This window comes from Mobula birostris, unplaced genomic scaffold, assembly GCF_030028105.1.
Source record: "Mobula birostris isolate sMobBir1 unplaced genomic scaffold, sMobBir1.hap1 scaffold_826, whole genome shotgun sequence".
Lineage (NCBI taxonomy): Eukaryota > Metazoa > Chordata > Chondrichthyes > Myliobatiformes > Myliobatidae > Mobula > Mobula birostris.
In genome coordinates this window covers 13,779-31,660 of record NW_027278543.1, presented here as the reverse complement: position 1 = coordinate 31,660, position 17,882 = coordinate 13,779, and the positions used below count along the sequence as shown (strand labels likewise).

The window sequence follows — 17,882 nt, the reverse complement described above, 5'->3', positions numbered from 1 at the left end:
AAAGATATGTCTAACTTCTTTATATATCGTCCCGCGAAAGTGATCAACTGGGACTGTATTCGAAAGCCGGGCCACGATACGGATCCCGGGGGGGGGGGGGGGGGGGGGATATCGGTGGTTTTCTACCGTCCTAACGCCATCACACCCGTTCGTGTTAATACTACTGTTCAACGCCCTGACAGTCAGACACATTTTAGTGACTAGTCGCGTCCGTAAGGGGCTGAGGGGTCAGAGCAAGGCGGAGAACCGCAGTGACCCGGAGATGGAGAGCAGGAGGAGGTCTGTGATCTTACTTCTCACCATCTCCGGAAGCTTCATCACCCTGTGGTCGGTGAGTGTTGCCGAATTTCATTACTTCACCATTGCCCGATTGGATCCAAGTAATTACAACTATTCGGAATACATATTTGAACAGTCAGGAGACATGCTGATGATATTAAGTTGCTGCACAAACACTTTTATTTTTGGGGTAACAGTCCAAGTTCAGAGAGCAGTTCATCAGCGTAACGAAATATCCGCTCAGGTCAATTATTCAACTAATTAATAAACAAAATAACTAAGCTCTTCTCGGCGGCGGTTGCAATGTTTTCGATCTTGACTCTACAGAACCAATGATCATCGGAGGAATTGGCAGCGGGGAGAGTAAATCTGGTTTCGAGCCCGAGAGAAACACAGCACAGGAACAGAGTCTCCGACACCCGCACCCCGCCACCTCCTCTCCTACCGATTATTAAACTCATCCTACCTTTTATTTTCAGTTTTCCACCATATTCCCGTTCTCGTCACCGCCAGACCCTTCTCGGTCTGAGAAAGCGAGACAGGTTCTGGGGACATTCAGGAGCAAATCGGCAAAAATGCAACTCATTAGTTACTTTCGTCTTTTGCATAAGAATGAAGTGGAAAAAAAAGTCAACAGTCTACACGAACTTACAGTAAAGCTTGCACTTGTCCATCGCATTAGACAACGATGTTACGGAGGAATGTTTAACACCGCAGAACCCATGCATAATTGTGCAAATTTTCACCGAAACCTCCGATGCCTGCTCTGCTTCAAGGAAAATAATGTCATCTCACTTCCTGATTTCTAATAAAATTCCATCCGATCAGATTGCGTGTTGACTCTCCTCTGCATTCACTCCAGTGGAATCGCATGTTTATTTTTATTTTTTATCTCAGCTCAAACTGATAAAAATCGCGGTATGGACACGGACAAGCCCACTGATTTCTCAATCGCTTGGAACTCTCGGCCGATTCTGATGGTGTTGTGTATTGTGGCTGTCTGGAGATTTACATAAATATTGTCGTGCGGGTCGAATTGTTTAATGCTGTTGTGTGGTGACTTTGGAATGATGCCAGTCGTGTATATTACAAATAGGACAATGTATACCCTGCTCGTGTACCATAGCCTTTCATTTTCCTCTTTAAGGTTAGCATATTTCTGCTGTTTCTCACTATTTGATTTTCATGTGTTGTGTGTGTTCGGAATGACTATCCCTATTATCCTGTAATATTAGATCCGGACGGGCTCCAGGTGTTGCCACATCTCTAATCATGGATTGGCCGTAATAGACTCCAAAACTGGATTAGGATTGTATTTATAATAACCCATAGAATGTTTCATAATTTTATATGTTAAAGCAATATTTTGGTGAAAAATGTTTGTCACTTGATTGTACCCGTGTAAGACTGAATTAAACTGTTGCAGGATACTGTAATGTGTGGGATATTTTCTGGTTTCACATGATATATTCTACTTTTATCGTCTTGAATTTGTTAGTTTTTTACTGCCAATTTTTTGATGTCTTTGTCTTAACCACCTGGTCCTGCATTGCGACAAGGAAACATTCTGTTTCTGGGAAGACGTCTCCAACTTTGAGCCAGTCTTTGGACGCTTTCTCGTTGACACCTCGTCTGCTCAGATCGCAGGGATTTCACTATGGACGGTTATGCCTGGTCCGGTTTTAGAGTCAAAATCTTACAAATTATATGATAATCAATACATTATTTCAGACAGGACAATCCATAATAACCATTCAGATATAATATTACAGGATACACAAGCAGGAACAACTCCCTCAATAGATAAAACCATTCCCAACACACACATGTTCCTCAACTAGTGGAGCACCTCACCATAGTCATTGTTTGTGTCATCAGTCAGACAAACAAATTATTTTCCCTGTCAATCAGCTTCCAAATGTTGCTACTCTGACATACATTGCCAAGCCCCACTGCTGATTCCCTTCTCCTCATTGTACATTCTTACCCTGACCATCGTCCAGAGCCTCAAACTCTGCCCTGTGCAGACCCACCTCCGGTTTCTGACCCTGCTCCATTGAACATCCAACTGATGGTTTCCCATTCTGTTCCCATGTCTTTAGAGGACTGTGGTGTTTTCTAACAACCCTTTACAAACAGGGAAAATGACCGATAATGTGGAAATGAGTCATGATTAAGGAGGTTAACTACCAATGTCATTCTTCCTCAGCCCAGAGATACGAGGGGCAAAGAATATCTCAGACAGAACTGCAGTCAGCTTGACTTCTTCAGTCTGCAGAAAATTCAAGGGAAACCTCTTAACTCACAGAGTGGTGACTGTTTGAAACCCATCACCACAGGGAGAGCAAGAGGTGAACAACAGGGAAGGATTGAAAAGGACTGTTGTGGAACAGAATCACTGGCAGGGTCCAGCCGGCCTGAGTCAACTCTCTACTGTACACTAGGTATGTTATAAATTCATTAAGTACTAGAGACAGAGTTTAAAATGGAACTGATTTATTTGTCTCAGATCCAGAATATTAAACTCCAGTCCCATTAAAGGTGAATATGCAGCAGAAGAAACTCCTCCCATGCCCAGTGACCAGGGTGCAGAACTGGGTGTGGTGACCAGCAGCAATAATTGCAGAGTTCAGCACCGACAGTCACTCTCGAAATTGCTTTGAGAAACAATGATGGACAAATATCGAGCATGCAGCTTATTGAAACTTTCTCCCAGTGTGAACCCGGTCGTGTGTCACAAGTGTAACACGCTGTAGGTTTCACTGCTCATGTAACGGCCTTTCTCTAATGTTTCACTGCTGAGGTAATGGTTTCTCTGAAGCAGCAATGTTTAGGTTACGACTAGAGATAACAGGGTTTTGGAGTGCGGGGCTATCCAATGACAGAAATGTTCTTTCTTGTGAGTCTGGAAGAGAGATTTCATGGTCTTTTGCTGGGGAGAGATGAGAAGATGCGAATGAAGAGAGTGGGCCCATTTTCTTTATTTTTGTTTTCTTTACTAACTCTATAGTCAAAGTAAGAATTTTAAATCTCATTCATTTAATCACATATTGTGTACTGTTTATTATTTCGTGGTACTGATTTGTAACAGGGGACACATTACGCAGCATCCACCCAAATGAGATTTCTTAAGTTTTGCTGGGCTGGGGGGCTATCACCCCCTATTTTAAGCTGCCAGCTGAAGCGAGAGTTACATAAGGTTAGATAACTGAGTGAATCGCTTCCCACATTCAGAGCAGGAGAATGGCCTCTCCCCAGTGTGAACTCGCTGATGTAACTTCAGTTGAGCTGAATGAGTGAATCCCTTTCCACAGACTGAGCAGGTGAACAGTCATTTCCCTGTGTGGGCTGACTGGTGTTTCTGTAGGTGATATGATGAAGTGAATCCTTTCTCACAAACTGAGCAGGTGAATGGCCACTCTCCGGTGTGAACTGACTGATGTCTCAGTAGGTGATATGACGAAGTGAATCTCTTTCCACAGTCTGAGCAGGCGAATGGCCTCTCCCCATTGTGAACTCTTTGATGTACCTTCAGTTGGGATGACAAAATGAATCCCTTCTCACAGTCTGAGCAGGTGAACGGCCTCTCCCCAGTGTGAACTCGCTGATGTATCTTCAGTTGAGATGACGAAATGAATCCCTTCCCACAGTCTGAGCAGGTGAACTGCCACTTCCCAGTGTGAACTGACTGGTGTCTCTGTACGGAGGATGATTCAGTGAATCCCTTCCCACACTCTGAGCAGGTGAATGGCCACACCCCAGTGTGAACTGACTGGTGTCTCAGCACTTTAGACGACTGAGTGAATCCCTTCCCACAGACTGAGCAGGTGAACGGCCTCTCCCCAGTGTGAACTCGCTGATGTACCATCAGTTGAGATGACTGAGTGAATCCCTTCCCACAGACTGAGCAGGTGAACGGCCTCTCCCCAGTGTGAACTCGCTGGTGTGCTTGTAAGGTAGCTAACGTTGTGAATCTCTTCCCATAGTCTGAGCATATGAATGGCCTCTCCCCAGTGTGAACTCTGATGTACCTTCAGTTCAGGTGACTGAGTGAATCCCTTCCCACAGACTGAGCAGTAGAATGGCCACTCTCCAGTGTGAACTGACTGGTGTCTCAGTAGATGAGATGACTGAGTGAATCCCTTCCCACAGTCCGAGCAGGTGAACGGTCACTCCCCAGTGCGAACTCGCTGGTGAGCCATTAGGTCAGATGACTGAGTGAATCTTTCCCCACAAATTCAGCAGATGACCAGCCTCTGCCCAGTGTGAACTGACTGGTGTGTCCACAGTTGGGATGACCAACTGAATCCCTTCTCACCCACAGAACAGGTGAGTGGACTTGTCCCAGTGTGAACTTGCTGATGTAACTTCATGAATTGACCTTGAATCCCCACAGTCTGAAAAGGTGAACGGCCTCTCCCCTGTGTAAACTGACAGGCCTGCCAGTCAGTCAGATGATTGAGTAAATCCCTCCCCACAGTCTGAGCAGGAAGGATGATCGAGTGAATCCCTTGCTCCACTTCTTAAATATCTGGACAGAGACAGCAACACTGGTGTGTTGTGTTTGAGATTCCCGTAGATATATTCCTTGTCGTTTTTAACCTGAAAAATGATTTATAAAATCCATCAATGAGTGAAGGACAACATTTAAGACTAGATCATTGGAGTTGTCCAGTTGTGATCTGGCATCACACTGTTACAGTAAAGTTCAACACAAGTTGGAGAGAGAAATCATCTTTTAACTGGGCACAGTGCTGGTATCTGGAATGACCATCAATTTCCTGAAGCTCTTCCTGTCTCTATAAGAATCAGACATTTCTGCATCTCCAATCTGTGACTTGGCTCAGTTTAACACTCTCCATTGGTAATATTCCCTGTTCCCACTGAGCTGCATGGGTGCCTGGCCCCACCGTAACTGAAACACTCTCACACAAATAGCCTTTGTTGACCTGCAGCTGGGATTTTCTATTATCTACTGTCAATGTGAAGTGCCACAGTTATAAAGCCATGTAAACATTTCCTGCCCCGATGAATGGTTGGTCCGCACAGCTGTTAAAAGGAATTACATTGATATTAGTATTATTTCATGACCTTGTCACAGAGTCATAGAAAAGTACAACACAGAAACAGGCCCTTTGGCCCATCTAGTTTGTGTTGAACTATTTAAACTGTTTACCCCTGTACCCCGAATATCCAGGGACCTATACAAACCTCCTAAATGTTGAAATTGAGCTTGCATGCAACAGTTGGGCTGTCTACTCATTCCACATCTGGATGACCGTCTGTGTGAAGAAGTTTCCCCTCATTTTCCCCTTAATGTGTCACCTTTCACCCTTAACCCATGGCCCTGGCTGTAGTCCCAACCAATCTCAGTGGAAAAAGCCAGCTTGCATTTACCCCATCTATAACCCTCATAATTTTGGCACACCTCCATCAAATCTCCCCTCACTCTCTACATTCCAAGGAATAAAGCCCAGACCCGTTCAATCTCTCCTTATAACCCAAGACCTCTAGACCTGGCAAAACCCTTGCGAATTTCCTCTGAACTCTTTCAAACTCTTTTACATCTTTCCTGTAGGTTGGTGATGAAAACTGCACACAATACTCCATATTATGCCTCACCAATGTCTTGTACAATGTCAACATAACATCCATCTCCTCTACTTAGCACTTTCGTTTGTGAAAGCCGATGTGCCAAAATCTTTCTTTCCATCCCTATTGAACTGTGACACCATTTTCAGTGAAATATAGACCTGTATTCCCATATCCATGTCTTCTACAATACTTCTCAGTGCCCTACCAGTCACCGTGTAAGACCTACCCTGGTACGTCCTACCAAAGCACAACACCTCACACTTGTCTGCATTAAATTCCATTTTCCATTTCTCAAACCATTTTTTCCAGCAGTCCAGATCGCACTGCAAGCCATGATAGTCTTCCTCACTGTCCACTGCACCACCAGTCCTGGTGTCATCCACAAATTTGCTGATCCAGTTAACCACACTATCATCCAGGTTACTGATAGAGATGACAAACAACAACAGATCCTGCACTGTGGCACACCACTAGTCACAGGTTTTCAGTCAGAAAGGCAACTATCTGCTACAACACTCTGGTGATGAAGTTTTAAGGGTATTGGGGGATGTAAGAAATGATTCTTGGACTCTTGTAAATAATGGGTTAAAACTAAGTCCAAACTTATGTGTGCTCTGTTCTGGATAGTGTGCAAATTTCTGTTTTGTCCTTCACTGAGGAATCTGCTTGCAGCTTGTTTAGATTAACGACTCACAGATATCTCTTGGGAACGTTATGTAGAGTTGAGTTCTCATGAGACACGAATTGAACAAAGTGTCTAACGAAAGAGAATAACTAATAAGGATTGGACAGAACATTCATTTGTATTTAAAACCCTGATTTAGTGGACTCTCTTATCTAAGAAATTAAGTTTTGCTCCACAGCCTTGGTGGGATTACCAGTTGAACTAAAGTGCTCTTTGTTTCGTTAGTTCTATAACTGTAACGTTTCTGCATGTTAGACAGAGATTCATCATGAGCAGCCAGAGGGAGAGGAGTTGTGTCCCTCTGATGCTTGGCTCTGAGCTTCTCGCCGGCTGAGTTCGAACAAATAAACTGGTGAAAAGGATAAAGTAAAGAACTGTTTGTAGTGTGGTTATTGATCCGGCAAATTTAAGCTTACACCATAAAAAGTATCCCATCCGGATACTTCACACCTTTGCACAGCTATTCTCTTCTTTTGACTTCAAGAAATAGAACTGTGGACACATCATGGAAACAAGCCTCTCTCTATACTCTCTCTATACTTCCTGCAGCCTCAGTAAATCAGCCAACATAATTAAAGATTCCCAGAACTCCAGACCAGACATTATCGATTATCAACCACCCATCAGGTCGAAGATAAATGAAAACAAAAGAACAGAAAACATACCACCAGACCTAGGGACATTTTCCATTCTGCTGTTATAAGCAAACTGAATATTCCTCAGCATTATAAGATGGACTCTTCACTTCATAATGTAAGTCGACGTGACCTTGCACCATATGTCCACCTGCAGTGGATTTTCTCTGTAACCATAATGCTTTGTTACACTCTGTTAATGTTTTACTATTTTCTACTGTTGTAATTTGTTGATCTGAGAGGATGGTATGCAAGACAAGATTTTCATTAAACCTCGGTACATGACAATAATAAACGATTCCCCACTTTAATTGTGTGGAAATATTAGACAGACTGAGCTTCTCCTCTGGAACTTCTGGAGGAAGATTTCACTGAAGTGTACAAATGTTTGAGAAGCCCAGAAAAACAGAAAAGGCTTCCTTCTTGCATTAATAGGGCTATATACCTCGAAACATTGGCTGCCCTTCGGCAATTTGTAACAGTGGAATAGAGTCAATGAAAAAAATCCCCACCCACAATGAGAGAATGTGACAGATCTGGATGTGTCTCCCTTGTCTGAATGGAATAAAAAATATTAAACAGCACAAACAAGAGAAACAAACCCACAGATGTAAGGCAGTGGTCCCCAACCACTGGGACGCAGACCACTGGAGATGAGAGAGAGTGAGGATGAAGGACACAGAGAGAATGGAAATGATATGATTTGGTGATATGAGTCAGCTGCACCTTTCCTCATTCCCTGTCACACAATGTTGAACTTGAACATCCCCCCTACACCCTCCCCCGTCGGCCGATATTAAACCGGTCCACGGTGCAAAGAAGTTTGGGGAACCCTAACATAAGGAATCATACACATGACGCCAGACCCTGGTGTAGCAAACCCATGCATGACATCAGGCTTGTGGTGGGAGGAGGGAAGGAGAGGGGTAAGATTTTTTGTTCCATGGCTCTCTTCCAGTGAAGGTGGGACCTGTACAGAAAGGACCACAGCAAAAGAGAAGGTTCTCAGGAAACTGAAGATCTGAAGGCAGATAAGTCACCTGGACCTGATGGTTTATGCCCACAGTTCTGAAAGAGGTGGCCAGAGAGATCGTGGAGGCATTAGTAATGATCCTTCAAGAATCACTTGATTCAGGAATGGCTCTGGAAGAATGGAATATTGCAAATGTCACTCCTCTCTTTAAGAAGGGAGAGAGGCAGAAAACAGGAAACTATAGGCCACTCAATCTGACAGTGGTTGGGAAGATGTTGGAGTCGATTGTTAAGGATGTGAGTTCGAGGTACTTGGAGGCACAAGATAAAATAGTCCGGAGTCAGCATTGTTTCCTCAAGGGAAAATCTTGTCTGATAAATTTGTTGGAATGCTTTGAAGAAATAATACGCAGGGTAGACAAAGGAGAATTGGTTGATGTTGTGTACTTGGATTTTCAGGCCTTTGACAAGGTGCCACACGTGAGAACCCTTAACAAACTCTGAGCCTATGTTATTACAGGGAAAAGGTAGTGACTGATTGGCAGGAGGAAGCGAGTGGGAATAGAGACAGCCTTTTCTGGCTTGCTACCGGTTCCTAGTGGAGTTCCACAGGGGTCTATGTTGGGAACAATTCTTTTCATGTTATATGCCAATGATTTGGATGATGGAATTGATGGCTTTGTTGCAAAGTTTGCAGGGAATTTAAAGATAGGTGGAAGGACAGGTCATTTTGGAGAAGTAGGGAGGCTAGAGAAAGATCAGGAAAATGGGCAAGGAAATGGCAGATGGAATACTGTGTCCGGAGGTGCATGATTATACACTTTGCTAGAAGAAATGAAAGGGTTGGCTATTCTCTAAATGGAGAGAATGTACAAAAAAAATCTGAGGTGCAAATGGACTTGGGAGCCCTTGTGCAGGATTCCCTAAAGGTTAATTTGTGCATTCAGTCTTTAGTGAGGAAGGCAAGTATGATATTTGCATTCAGTTCAAGAATATAAAATATAAATACAAAACTAAATATAAAAGTGAGGATGTAATGTTGAGACTTCACAAAGCTCCTGGATTATTCTCAGCAGTTTTGGGCCCCTTATCTCAGAACGGATGTGCTAATACTGGAGAGAGTTCAAAGGAGGTTTACGAAAATGAGTACAGAATTGAATGGCCTGTCACATGAGAATATTTGATGGCTCTGGACCTGTATTCAGAGGAATAAAGGATGATTTCTTTGAATCCTATCAAATGGTGAATGGCCTTGATGGAGTGGATGTGGAGAGGATGTTTCCTGTGTTGGGAGAGTCCAGGACCAGAGGACACAACCTCAGATTAAAGGGGATAGGCGGGCATTCTTTTAGAAAGGATATGGGGGGAATTTCTTCAGCCAAAGAGTGGTGAATCTATGGAATTCTTTGTCATGAGATGCTGTGAATGCCAAGTACTTATGGATATCAAAGGCAGAGGTTCCTAGATTCTTGATTGATGATGGTTTATGGGGAGAAGGAAGGAGACTGGGAATGAGGAAAATTGGAACAGGCATGAATAAATGGCAGAACAGGAGCAATGGGCCAAATGGCCTAATTTTGCTCCTATGTTTTATGGTTTTATGTGGGGGCATCAGAATGACGTCACATATGGGTGAATGTTTGTACTGGAAAGCTGTTTAATGGAGTTTTTTAATGATTTCGGGGAGTGAGCGAAGGAAACCTAATGGGTTTCATTAATGAACCAACATTGTGTGATTTAAAGTCCCCTGCAAGATACCCTGCTCTGCCATGTTGTCCGTAGAGTGGGCAGTGTGGTGCTTGTCTCGAGTTGGGTCACAAAGCTCCAATGTTTCTGAGGAGGACTTCCCAGAGTGATCTGGTCTGGGGTGGTTCAGTCAGTGCAGTGTCTCGTTGTTTTGTATTTTCAGAAACAACAGTTTTACTGATATAAACCGGAATTGCCAGCAGGGTAAAGACAGGTTCATATCAGTTAACTGAAGACCTCTCGTCCCTGTGGTCCTTGTCTCCCGGCAATCTAAACACCCCAACAGTGTAGGTACCCGTTCATCTAAAAGTGAGTGAATCATTCTGATAGTTGATCACTGAGAGGAATTATATTTGTTGGGAACAGCTGGACGATAGGAAGCAGATGATGATGATAGGAAGCTGTTTATTGGAGTCGAGGCCCTGTGCCTCGTGGAGTTCTCCAGAGTTTGGGTAGTGAGTTTGCAGCAAGTAATTTCAAAGAATTACCTCTTTTTGCAAGATAGTAAATATAAGCACCCATCTTTCCCTCTCCACACTTAGAACCGGCCAAAAGCTACTTCAGAAGATGCAAGTTCTTCAAATGAGCAAACACTGAGAGAATGTGCATGAGTTTAAAGAGCTGGGATACTGACAGAATATTACCAGACCTGGAGTGATTGCAACTGGGTCTGACAGAGGCATAACTGATATTTCTGGGCACATTCATTCTCACCTCAACTATTCCCTACCTTACTTTGTACAGATATGTAATGTCTAAAGGACCAGTGTCTGAGTAAATGAGACTCACCAAACTTTCTCCTGGTGAATCAATGGAAACCTTGAGTCAGATGGGTTCTCTCTAGTTTGTGCTCTCAGTCCTCGGGCTGGTTCACTTGCTGCTGTTCCCTCGTCTTCAGTCATGGTTCACTTCCAGTTGTGGGTTTTTCTTCCAATAAAACTCTCACCGCAGGTCTAACTTTAACATGAAAGATAATGAAGCATGTCAACAATACAAAGGAGAACAAAATATTTCTGCTCACTGAAATCTAAACATTGAAGACAAATATAATGATCTCAGTGAACAAATCTGTAATTGTCCCTGACAAGTCACAAGACTTGATTTGGGATAGGAAGGACTCATCGTTCAGTCATGGTAAGATATGAGATGGAGGAACAGAATTAGGTGATTTGATCCATCGAGTTTGCTCCAGCACTCAACCATGGCTGAGATTTATTCCAACACCATATTCCTGCCTTCCTCCTGTAACCCTGAAGCTACTTAGCAATCATGAATATATTAATCTTTGCCCTAAATACACACAAATGACAGCCTCAACCACACTCAGTGGCAACAAATTCCACGCATCAGCCATCTTTTGGCTGAAGAAATTTTTCTCATCTCAGTTTCTTTATTCTGAGACTGTGCTGTCAAATCAGACTCTCCGTGTAATGGAAACGTCCTCTCCATGTCCATTGTATCCAGGCTTTTCAGCATTCAGTCAGTTTACTTAACCACACACCTGCTTTCACCACCCCGTTAAATGCTCCTCATTCATAAAGCTGATCATTTCTGAGATTACTCATGTGAACCTTGTGAGCAACAACTACACTGAACACATTTTCACGTATAACAGACAATCAGGAAATGTAAACCATTCCAGGGTGAACGTAATAAAAAGAAACTGGAATCACCGGAATCGCCCAACAGGAGAGAAGCTGCTGTGGGCAGAGCATCAAATTTAACAATTCAGGTTCACAATCTTCTGTCAGAATGCATTCACAATTTTCCATTTTTAGTGCAGACTGCCAGCAACGTGAGTTCCTGTTTGATTTCCACTGCCTGACAGACAGGTGACAGTGAGGAGGAATTTCCATACACAGTTTGAACACTGAACCCCCAGGTCTATTTCTACTGGTGTAAACACAGAACAGCCCATTTGATCACAGCCTCTCCTTGTGAGGGATGGAATACAAACTCATTCGCTCCTCAGATTAACAGCCATTTCTTCCAAAGGAACTCCAGATATGAACATTTGATCCCAGACCAGAAATATTCGTTCAACACCTCATAAACCTGGGTCCATTTTACTTGGATCTAAAACTGTGATATCCCAGGACCCAACCTCACAGAGCCACACAGCTGGACCTGCCACTTACCCACACCGAGAGTCTCACACATCATCCCCACATCTCAGACTGGGTGGTGCAGTCAGGGATTCCCCCACAACCAATGTCCAGCTGCTTGAAATTTCTGCTTCATTGCATAAGGATGACCACCCAGCCCCATCTGTAGAAGCAGTGAACAATGTCAAAGCCAAAACACCAATAGTTCCATATCCCTGGAATGCCAATCACAGGATTATAGCCCAAGCACCAACATCTCCCAGTACTCTTTGCTGCCAGTAAAATGCTGCAGTGTGTCAGCCAGTCACAGTTCAATAACTAGCACCTCCACACCAATGCACAACAGAACTGGAACCTGATGACCCTTTGGCATTCCAGCTCACAAAAACTGATTCCAGAAATAACTCAGCGAGGCCAAAGCTGTAAAAGAACACTCACAATGAAGACAAGTGTTAGAAGAAAGATTGCTGATATATATCATTGAAGAGGTGTAATGCAGGGTGGACCAAGGTTGACCCAGATGGTTGATATACATCACTGAAGTTGGGGGAGAGAGAGACTGGACAGAGGTTGAACAAGATGGGCAGGGAATGAGCAAATGGAACCAGGTGGAGAAGAGTTCAAGAAGAATCAATGATGGTTCTCCAGCAATACACAGATACAGAATTAATAGTAAACACTACCATATAAAAGATCTTAAAATGACGAAGTTAGAACAAACAATAAGAACTTTGGCATTTACAATTTGACCCTCACCAAATTTTTATCAGCACACCATAGAAAGTTTCCCATCAGGACACTTCAACCCCTTGCATGGTAACGACTCTGCCCGTGACTGTGAGGAACTGCAGAGACTTTTGGATACAGATCAGCACATCACAGAAACCATTCTCTCCCCTAGACTTCCCAGTCCCTCGGTAAGCAGGCAGTGAAATCAAACATCCCCTCAACCTGGGACGTTCTTTCTCACCCACCCTAGTCAGGGAGAAGACACAACAGCCATAATGCTCAAGGACAAATGCGAGGAGCCTCAGGAATCGAGGCGAGTTGGGAGAAGTTAACGGGACTCAGTGGCCAACATCAGATTTCCCAACACAATATGGACGAAGCATCACCACACATCCTGGGTCTTTGAGACAATAACACGTGATCTTGCGTCGCACAGCAGAGGGCGGGGCAAATCTGCGGGAAGCAGCCTCACGTGACCTGTTGGCGGGACTGCCATTTCAATTCTGCGGAAATAGACAGCCTGGGCTGCTGGTTTGAATCGTTCAATGCAGATTCAGTGAAGTCTGCGCATTTTTGACGAGCCCAGATAACTGGGTACTAAATGAGTAATCGGCCCTCAGTTCCGGGCTCACGGCCAACATCGGATCTCCCCGCTCGGGATCGGTCTCTATACTCACAGATGGGAAAGTGACATCTTCGGCCCGCAAACAGTGATCCCGACGCCCGGGTCTCCGACTGAGAAAGCGAGGACGCTTTCCCAAATCCGCAGACGACCCGCTTCGGCACTGAGCAGGGAAGAAAACACTGCCCAACCAGCATTGTGAGCATGCTCGAAGTGATTATTGCATCATCCGGAGGGCGGGGCCTCGGAAACAGACGCGCAGATACTGCCCATCTGTGGTTAAATGGGAGGGGCGAACGGGATCACGTGACCGGTGTGTGTGTGTGTGTGTGTGTGTGTGTGTGTGTGTGTGTGTGTGTGTGTGTGTGTGTCTCTCTCTCTCTCTCTCTCTCTCTCTCTTCCTTCTCCTCCTCCTCCTCCTCCTCCTACCCTCCAACCCCACCCCAGGCAAAGCATTCCAGCTACCCATCACTCTGTGGAAATAAACAAACTTGCCCCTCACATCTCCTCTCACCTTAAATGTATTAGACATTTCAACCCTCAGGAAAAATATATTGTCTGTCCACTCTATCTATTCCTCTCATCATCTTATAAACGTCATTCCAGTCTCGCCTCAGCCTGCGCCGCCCTGGGTGTCCAACCTCTCGTTACAGCTCATGCCCTCTAATCCAGGCAGTATCCTGGTAAACTTCTTCTGCGCCCTCTCCAAAGTCCCGACATCCTTCCGAGAATGGGGGCGACCAGAACTGTATGAGATACTCCAGATGTGGTCTAACTAGTTTTATAAAGCTGTGTTATGAACTGTAACGATTTAGAAACGAACCAGCAGCAATACAGTTCACACTGGAATCTGGTTTTGATGTTAAATCCACTATTTTTACTAGTATCTACTTATAATGTAGTAACTTAACGAAATAAAGGAAAGTTTACAGTGTTATGTGTATATATGTGTAAATATAACTCCCAAACTATCGAGTCTGAGGGAACAAAGCTTAGAGTCTTCAGATGGTAAAGTAGGAAAATTCAGTAATCCACGGAATAAATGATGGGAGAGAGATATTTGTAATCCAGGGTGAAACGTAGAGAAAAGGCCGTTACATCAAAATAGCCGTCTTCGAAGTTCTTATCCGTTGAATCCGTCCACATACAAGTTATCAGCGAAAGTGACCTGTCACAGGAATACCGTCTTCCAGGGGTTACCACACAACACACCCAGGCAAGGGTTAACACAAGCGGTCCCCCAAAATATTCCAAAAATTCACTCCTATGGATTATACGAAGTGATAGCCACACACATTCGTTGTGGTTCCCTGTACCGATGATCAAGAGCATAGGAGAGTTCCAAGCCTCAGCTGTGACAAACTGAAGCTATCAGCTTTTCCAGTCCCTCTCTCTCTCTCTCTCTCTTTAGACTGGCCGACTGCCTGTCTGCAGATCGCTCTCTCTCTCTTATGGTTAAATCCACAGTCAGCGCCGTCAGCCTGTGACTGACGTCATAGCACCGCCTCCTCACTCCGGCGCTCTTAAAGACACAGTCACAGTCCGACCGCAGGCTCGCAACAGCCGCAACACAACTTCCCGACTTTTCAACTCAGTGCTTCAACTAATAAAGACAACCACGTCATTTGCCTTCTTAACCACCCGATCAATCTGTGCAGTCTCTTTCAGGGAGCGATGAGCTTGGAGTCTAAGATCCCTCTGATCATCACCACTGTTCAGTGTTTTGAGTTTAACAGTGTACTGTCTCATACATTCGACCTACCGAGCTGCCAAGATGATCATCACTAATCAAATCTCACTGAGATTTCTCAGGTCCTGTTGAATTTATTGCCAAGTGCACAAGTACGGGAAGGTGCAGGCACAGAGAAACACTGACTTGTGGCAGCATCGCAGGCAAGTACATTCAGATAACACACGGAACACAAATTATACGATTCGCTGTCAGTAGCAATATATAAATATGATTTATGTCATTAACAATATATAAAATACAGTACATTCTGTCATGATCAAAATTAAAATGTGCGATAACAGACTTGGAAGTGTTGAATTTGATCCCTGTCTCCATTCCTCCTGTAGTCCACAACCAGCTCCTTTGTTTTTGTCACCATGAGGGAGAGGTTGTTTTCTTGACACCACTGTGTCGGGGTGATGACTTCTTCTCTGCAGGCTGCCTCGTTATTATTTGAGATTAGGCCAATTAATGTAGTGTCCTCAGCCAACTTAATTGGCAGATTGGAGCTGTGGGTGGCGACACAATTCATGGGTGCACAGAGAGGGCCAAGGAGAGAACGCTGTGGGGTATGTGTGCTGAGGGTCAGAGAAACAGAGGTGAGGGAGCACACTCTTACCACCTGCCGGCGATCTGACAGGAAGTCCAGGATCCAGCTACACAAGGCAGGGTGAAGGCCGAGGTCTCTGAGCTTCTTGTCGATACTTCACGACTTCGTATGGCTGCTGCTCTGCCCATGACTGCAAGGAACTGCAGAGAACTTTGGAGAGCAGAGAACATCCGAGAAACAAGCCTCCCCTCCATGGACTCTTCCTACACTTCCCCTGCCTCGGAAAAGCAGGCTATGTACACAAAGATCCTCACAACCTGGACATTCTTGCTGCAAACCCGCTCCCCCATCGGGGAAGAGATACAAAAGCCTTAAAGCGCGAACCACCAGGCTTAAGGACGGCTTCCTGTCTGCGGTTATAAACCAAATGAATGGTCTCCAGTTCGATAAAATGGACTCGACCTCACAATGTAACTCGACGTGACCCTGCACCATATGTCTATCTGCACTGCACTTTCTCTGCAGCCATAATGCTTTGTTACAGTTATTGTTTTGACATATATCAGCTCAATGTACTTTTATAATGTACAGATCTGGTGACTGAAGGCAGCTGCAGGTTCATGAGGGACTGTCACTGTCAGATTCTCCAGTTCTTGCGGCTGCTCATCGCACCCAGGACTGAACCCTGGTCACTGAGCATTGGAGGAGTCCGTTCTGCTGATGGTAGCCTTAAACTGGACTGATGGTTAATATTGTGAATCTGTGAAAGATAAATCAGTTCTGTATCAAATCCCATGTCTCAGGTACTTACTGTCTCTACCACACTCACAATGTACACTAGAGAGGCCACTCCTCCCATCTGGTCCCTGCCCATGTTTCTGTTCCATATCAGTATATCAAAATCTATCCCTGCCGTTCCCCTCTCACTCTCCCTGTGATGACAGGTTGCAACTAGTCATCACTCCGTGGGATAAGAGATTTCCCTTGAATTTCAGAGGATCATAGAAATATGCAGCACATTACAGACCCTTTGGCCCACAATGTTGTGACGACGTGCAATTTACTCCAGAAACTGCGTAGAATTTACCTACCGCACAGCCCTCTATTTTCCTAATCTCCACGTACCTATCTAAGAGTCTCTTAAAAGACCCTATTGTATCAGACTCTACCACCGTCACTGGCAGTGCATTCCACACACACACACCACACTTTGTTCAAAAAACTTAGCTCTGACATCTCCTCTGAACCTACTTCCAAGCAGCTTAAACATAACCCCCCACCCCACCCCGTGTTAGCCATTTCAGCCCTGGGAAAAGACTCTGGCGATCCACACGACCAATGTCTCTCATCATTTTGTACAGCTGCATGGATTTCCTGCATGCTTCTCTCCAGGCTGAATAACACGATGAGCTCACAGTGGTTTCAACGTTCTTCAGGGCTCTGGACTATGGTGGTTAAGCTCCTTCTTCCCTGCTTTTTTCAACGCTTTGTGTCATTTTCAATCATTTGAAAGGACTGTGCCATAGACAGCTGGGTTGTTGCAATGCGCCTCTAAAGTCTGACAGCAGATGAGCCAGTGAATCTTCGATGGTGCAGAGTCAGAAACCAAAGAGTTACCAGCCTGAGTCAGGGCTTTGGGGCTCCAGAAAGAGATGGGGTCTAGACTTTACAAGGAGGAGGAGGAAGAGGAATCAGACCAGCAGGACGTGGCCACAAATAAAAGATCAGAAACATATTGAAACTGTTTCATTGAAAAAAAAGTGGTTAATTTCTTCAAAACACTGGAGGAAATCAACAGATCAGGCCGCAACTGTGGAGAGGAATACGTTTAAGCCGAGACCCTTCAGCATGCCGAGTCTGTGTACTTTTCTGCTTAGTTGCTGCCTGAACTGCAGAGTTCCTCCAGCATTTTTGTGTGTATGTGTTTATATTTCCAGCAACCGCAGAATTTCTTTTGTTTTATATCTGCATTTCTAAGAAGGTTCTACTTTGGCATTAGACACGTGGAAAGTTTGTTAATATTAAGTGTATTGTTTATGGGAGCTGCTTTGTGCGTTAAAACAGCACTGAGTTTTCCCACGCACAAAAAAAGAGGTCTGGACATAGAGCTGGTGCTTGCAGAAACCTTTAATGGAAGCGTGTTTACCCAGAAGGCTCTGCGAACAATATTCGCCGTCGCTGAAGCACCGATCGAACGCATAGGCTGTTCCCGAATATCGCGCATGCGCGCAG

The 17,882-nt window shown here is 44.5% G+C and overlaps 1 pseudogene; it reads right to left on the bottom strand.

Annotated features, from left to right (window-relative positions):
* Nucleotides 1-448: 448 nt before the first annotated feature.
* On the bottom strand, nucleotides 449-13,388 carry LOC140193763 (uncharacterized; annotated as a pseudogene).
* Nucleotides 13,389-17,882: the final 4,494 nt, after the last annotated feature.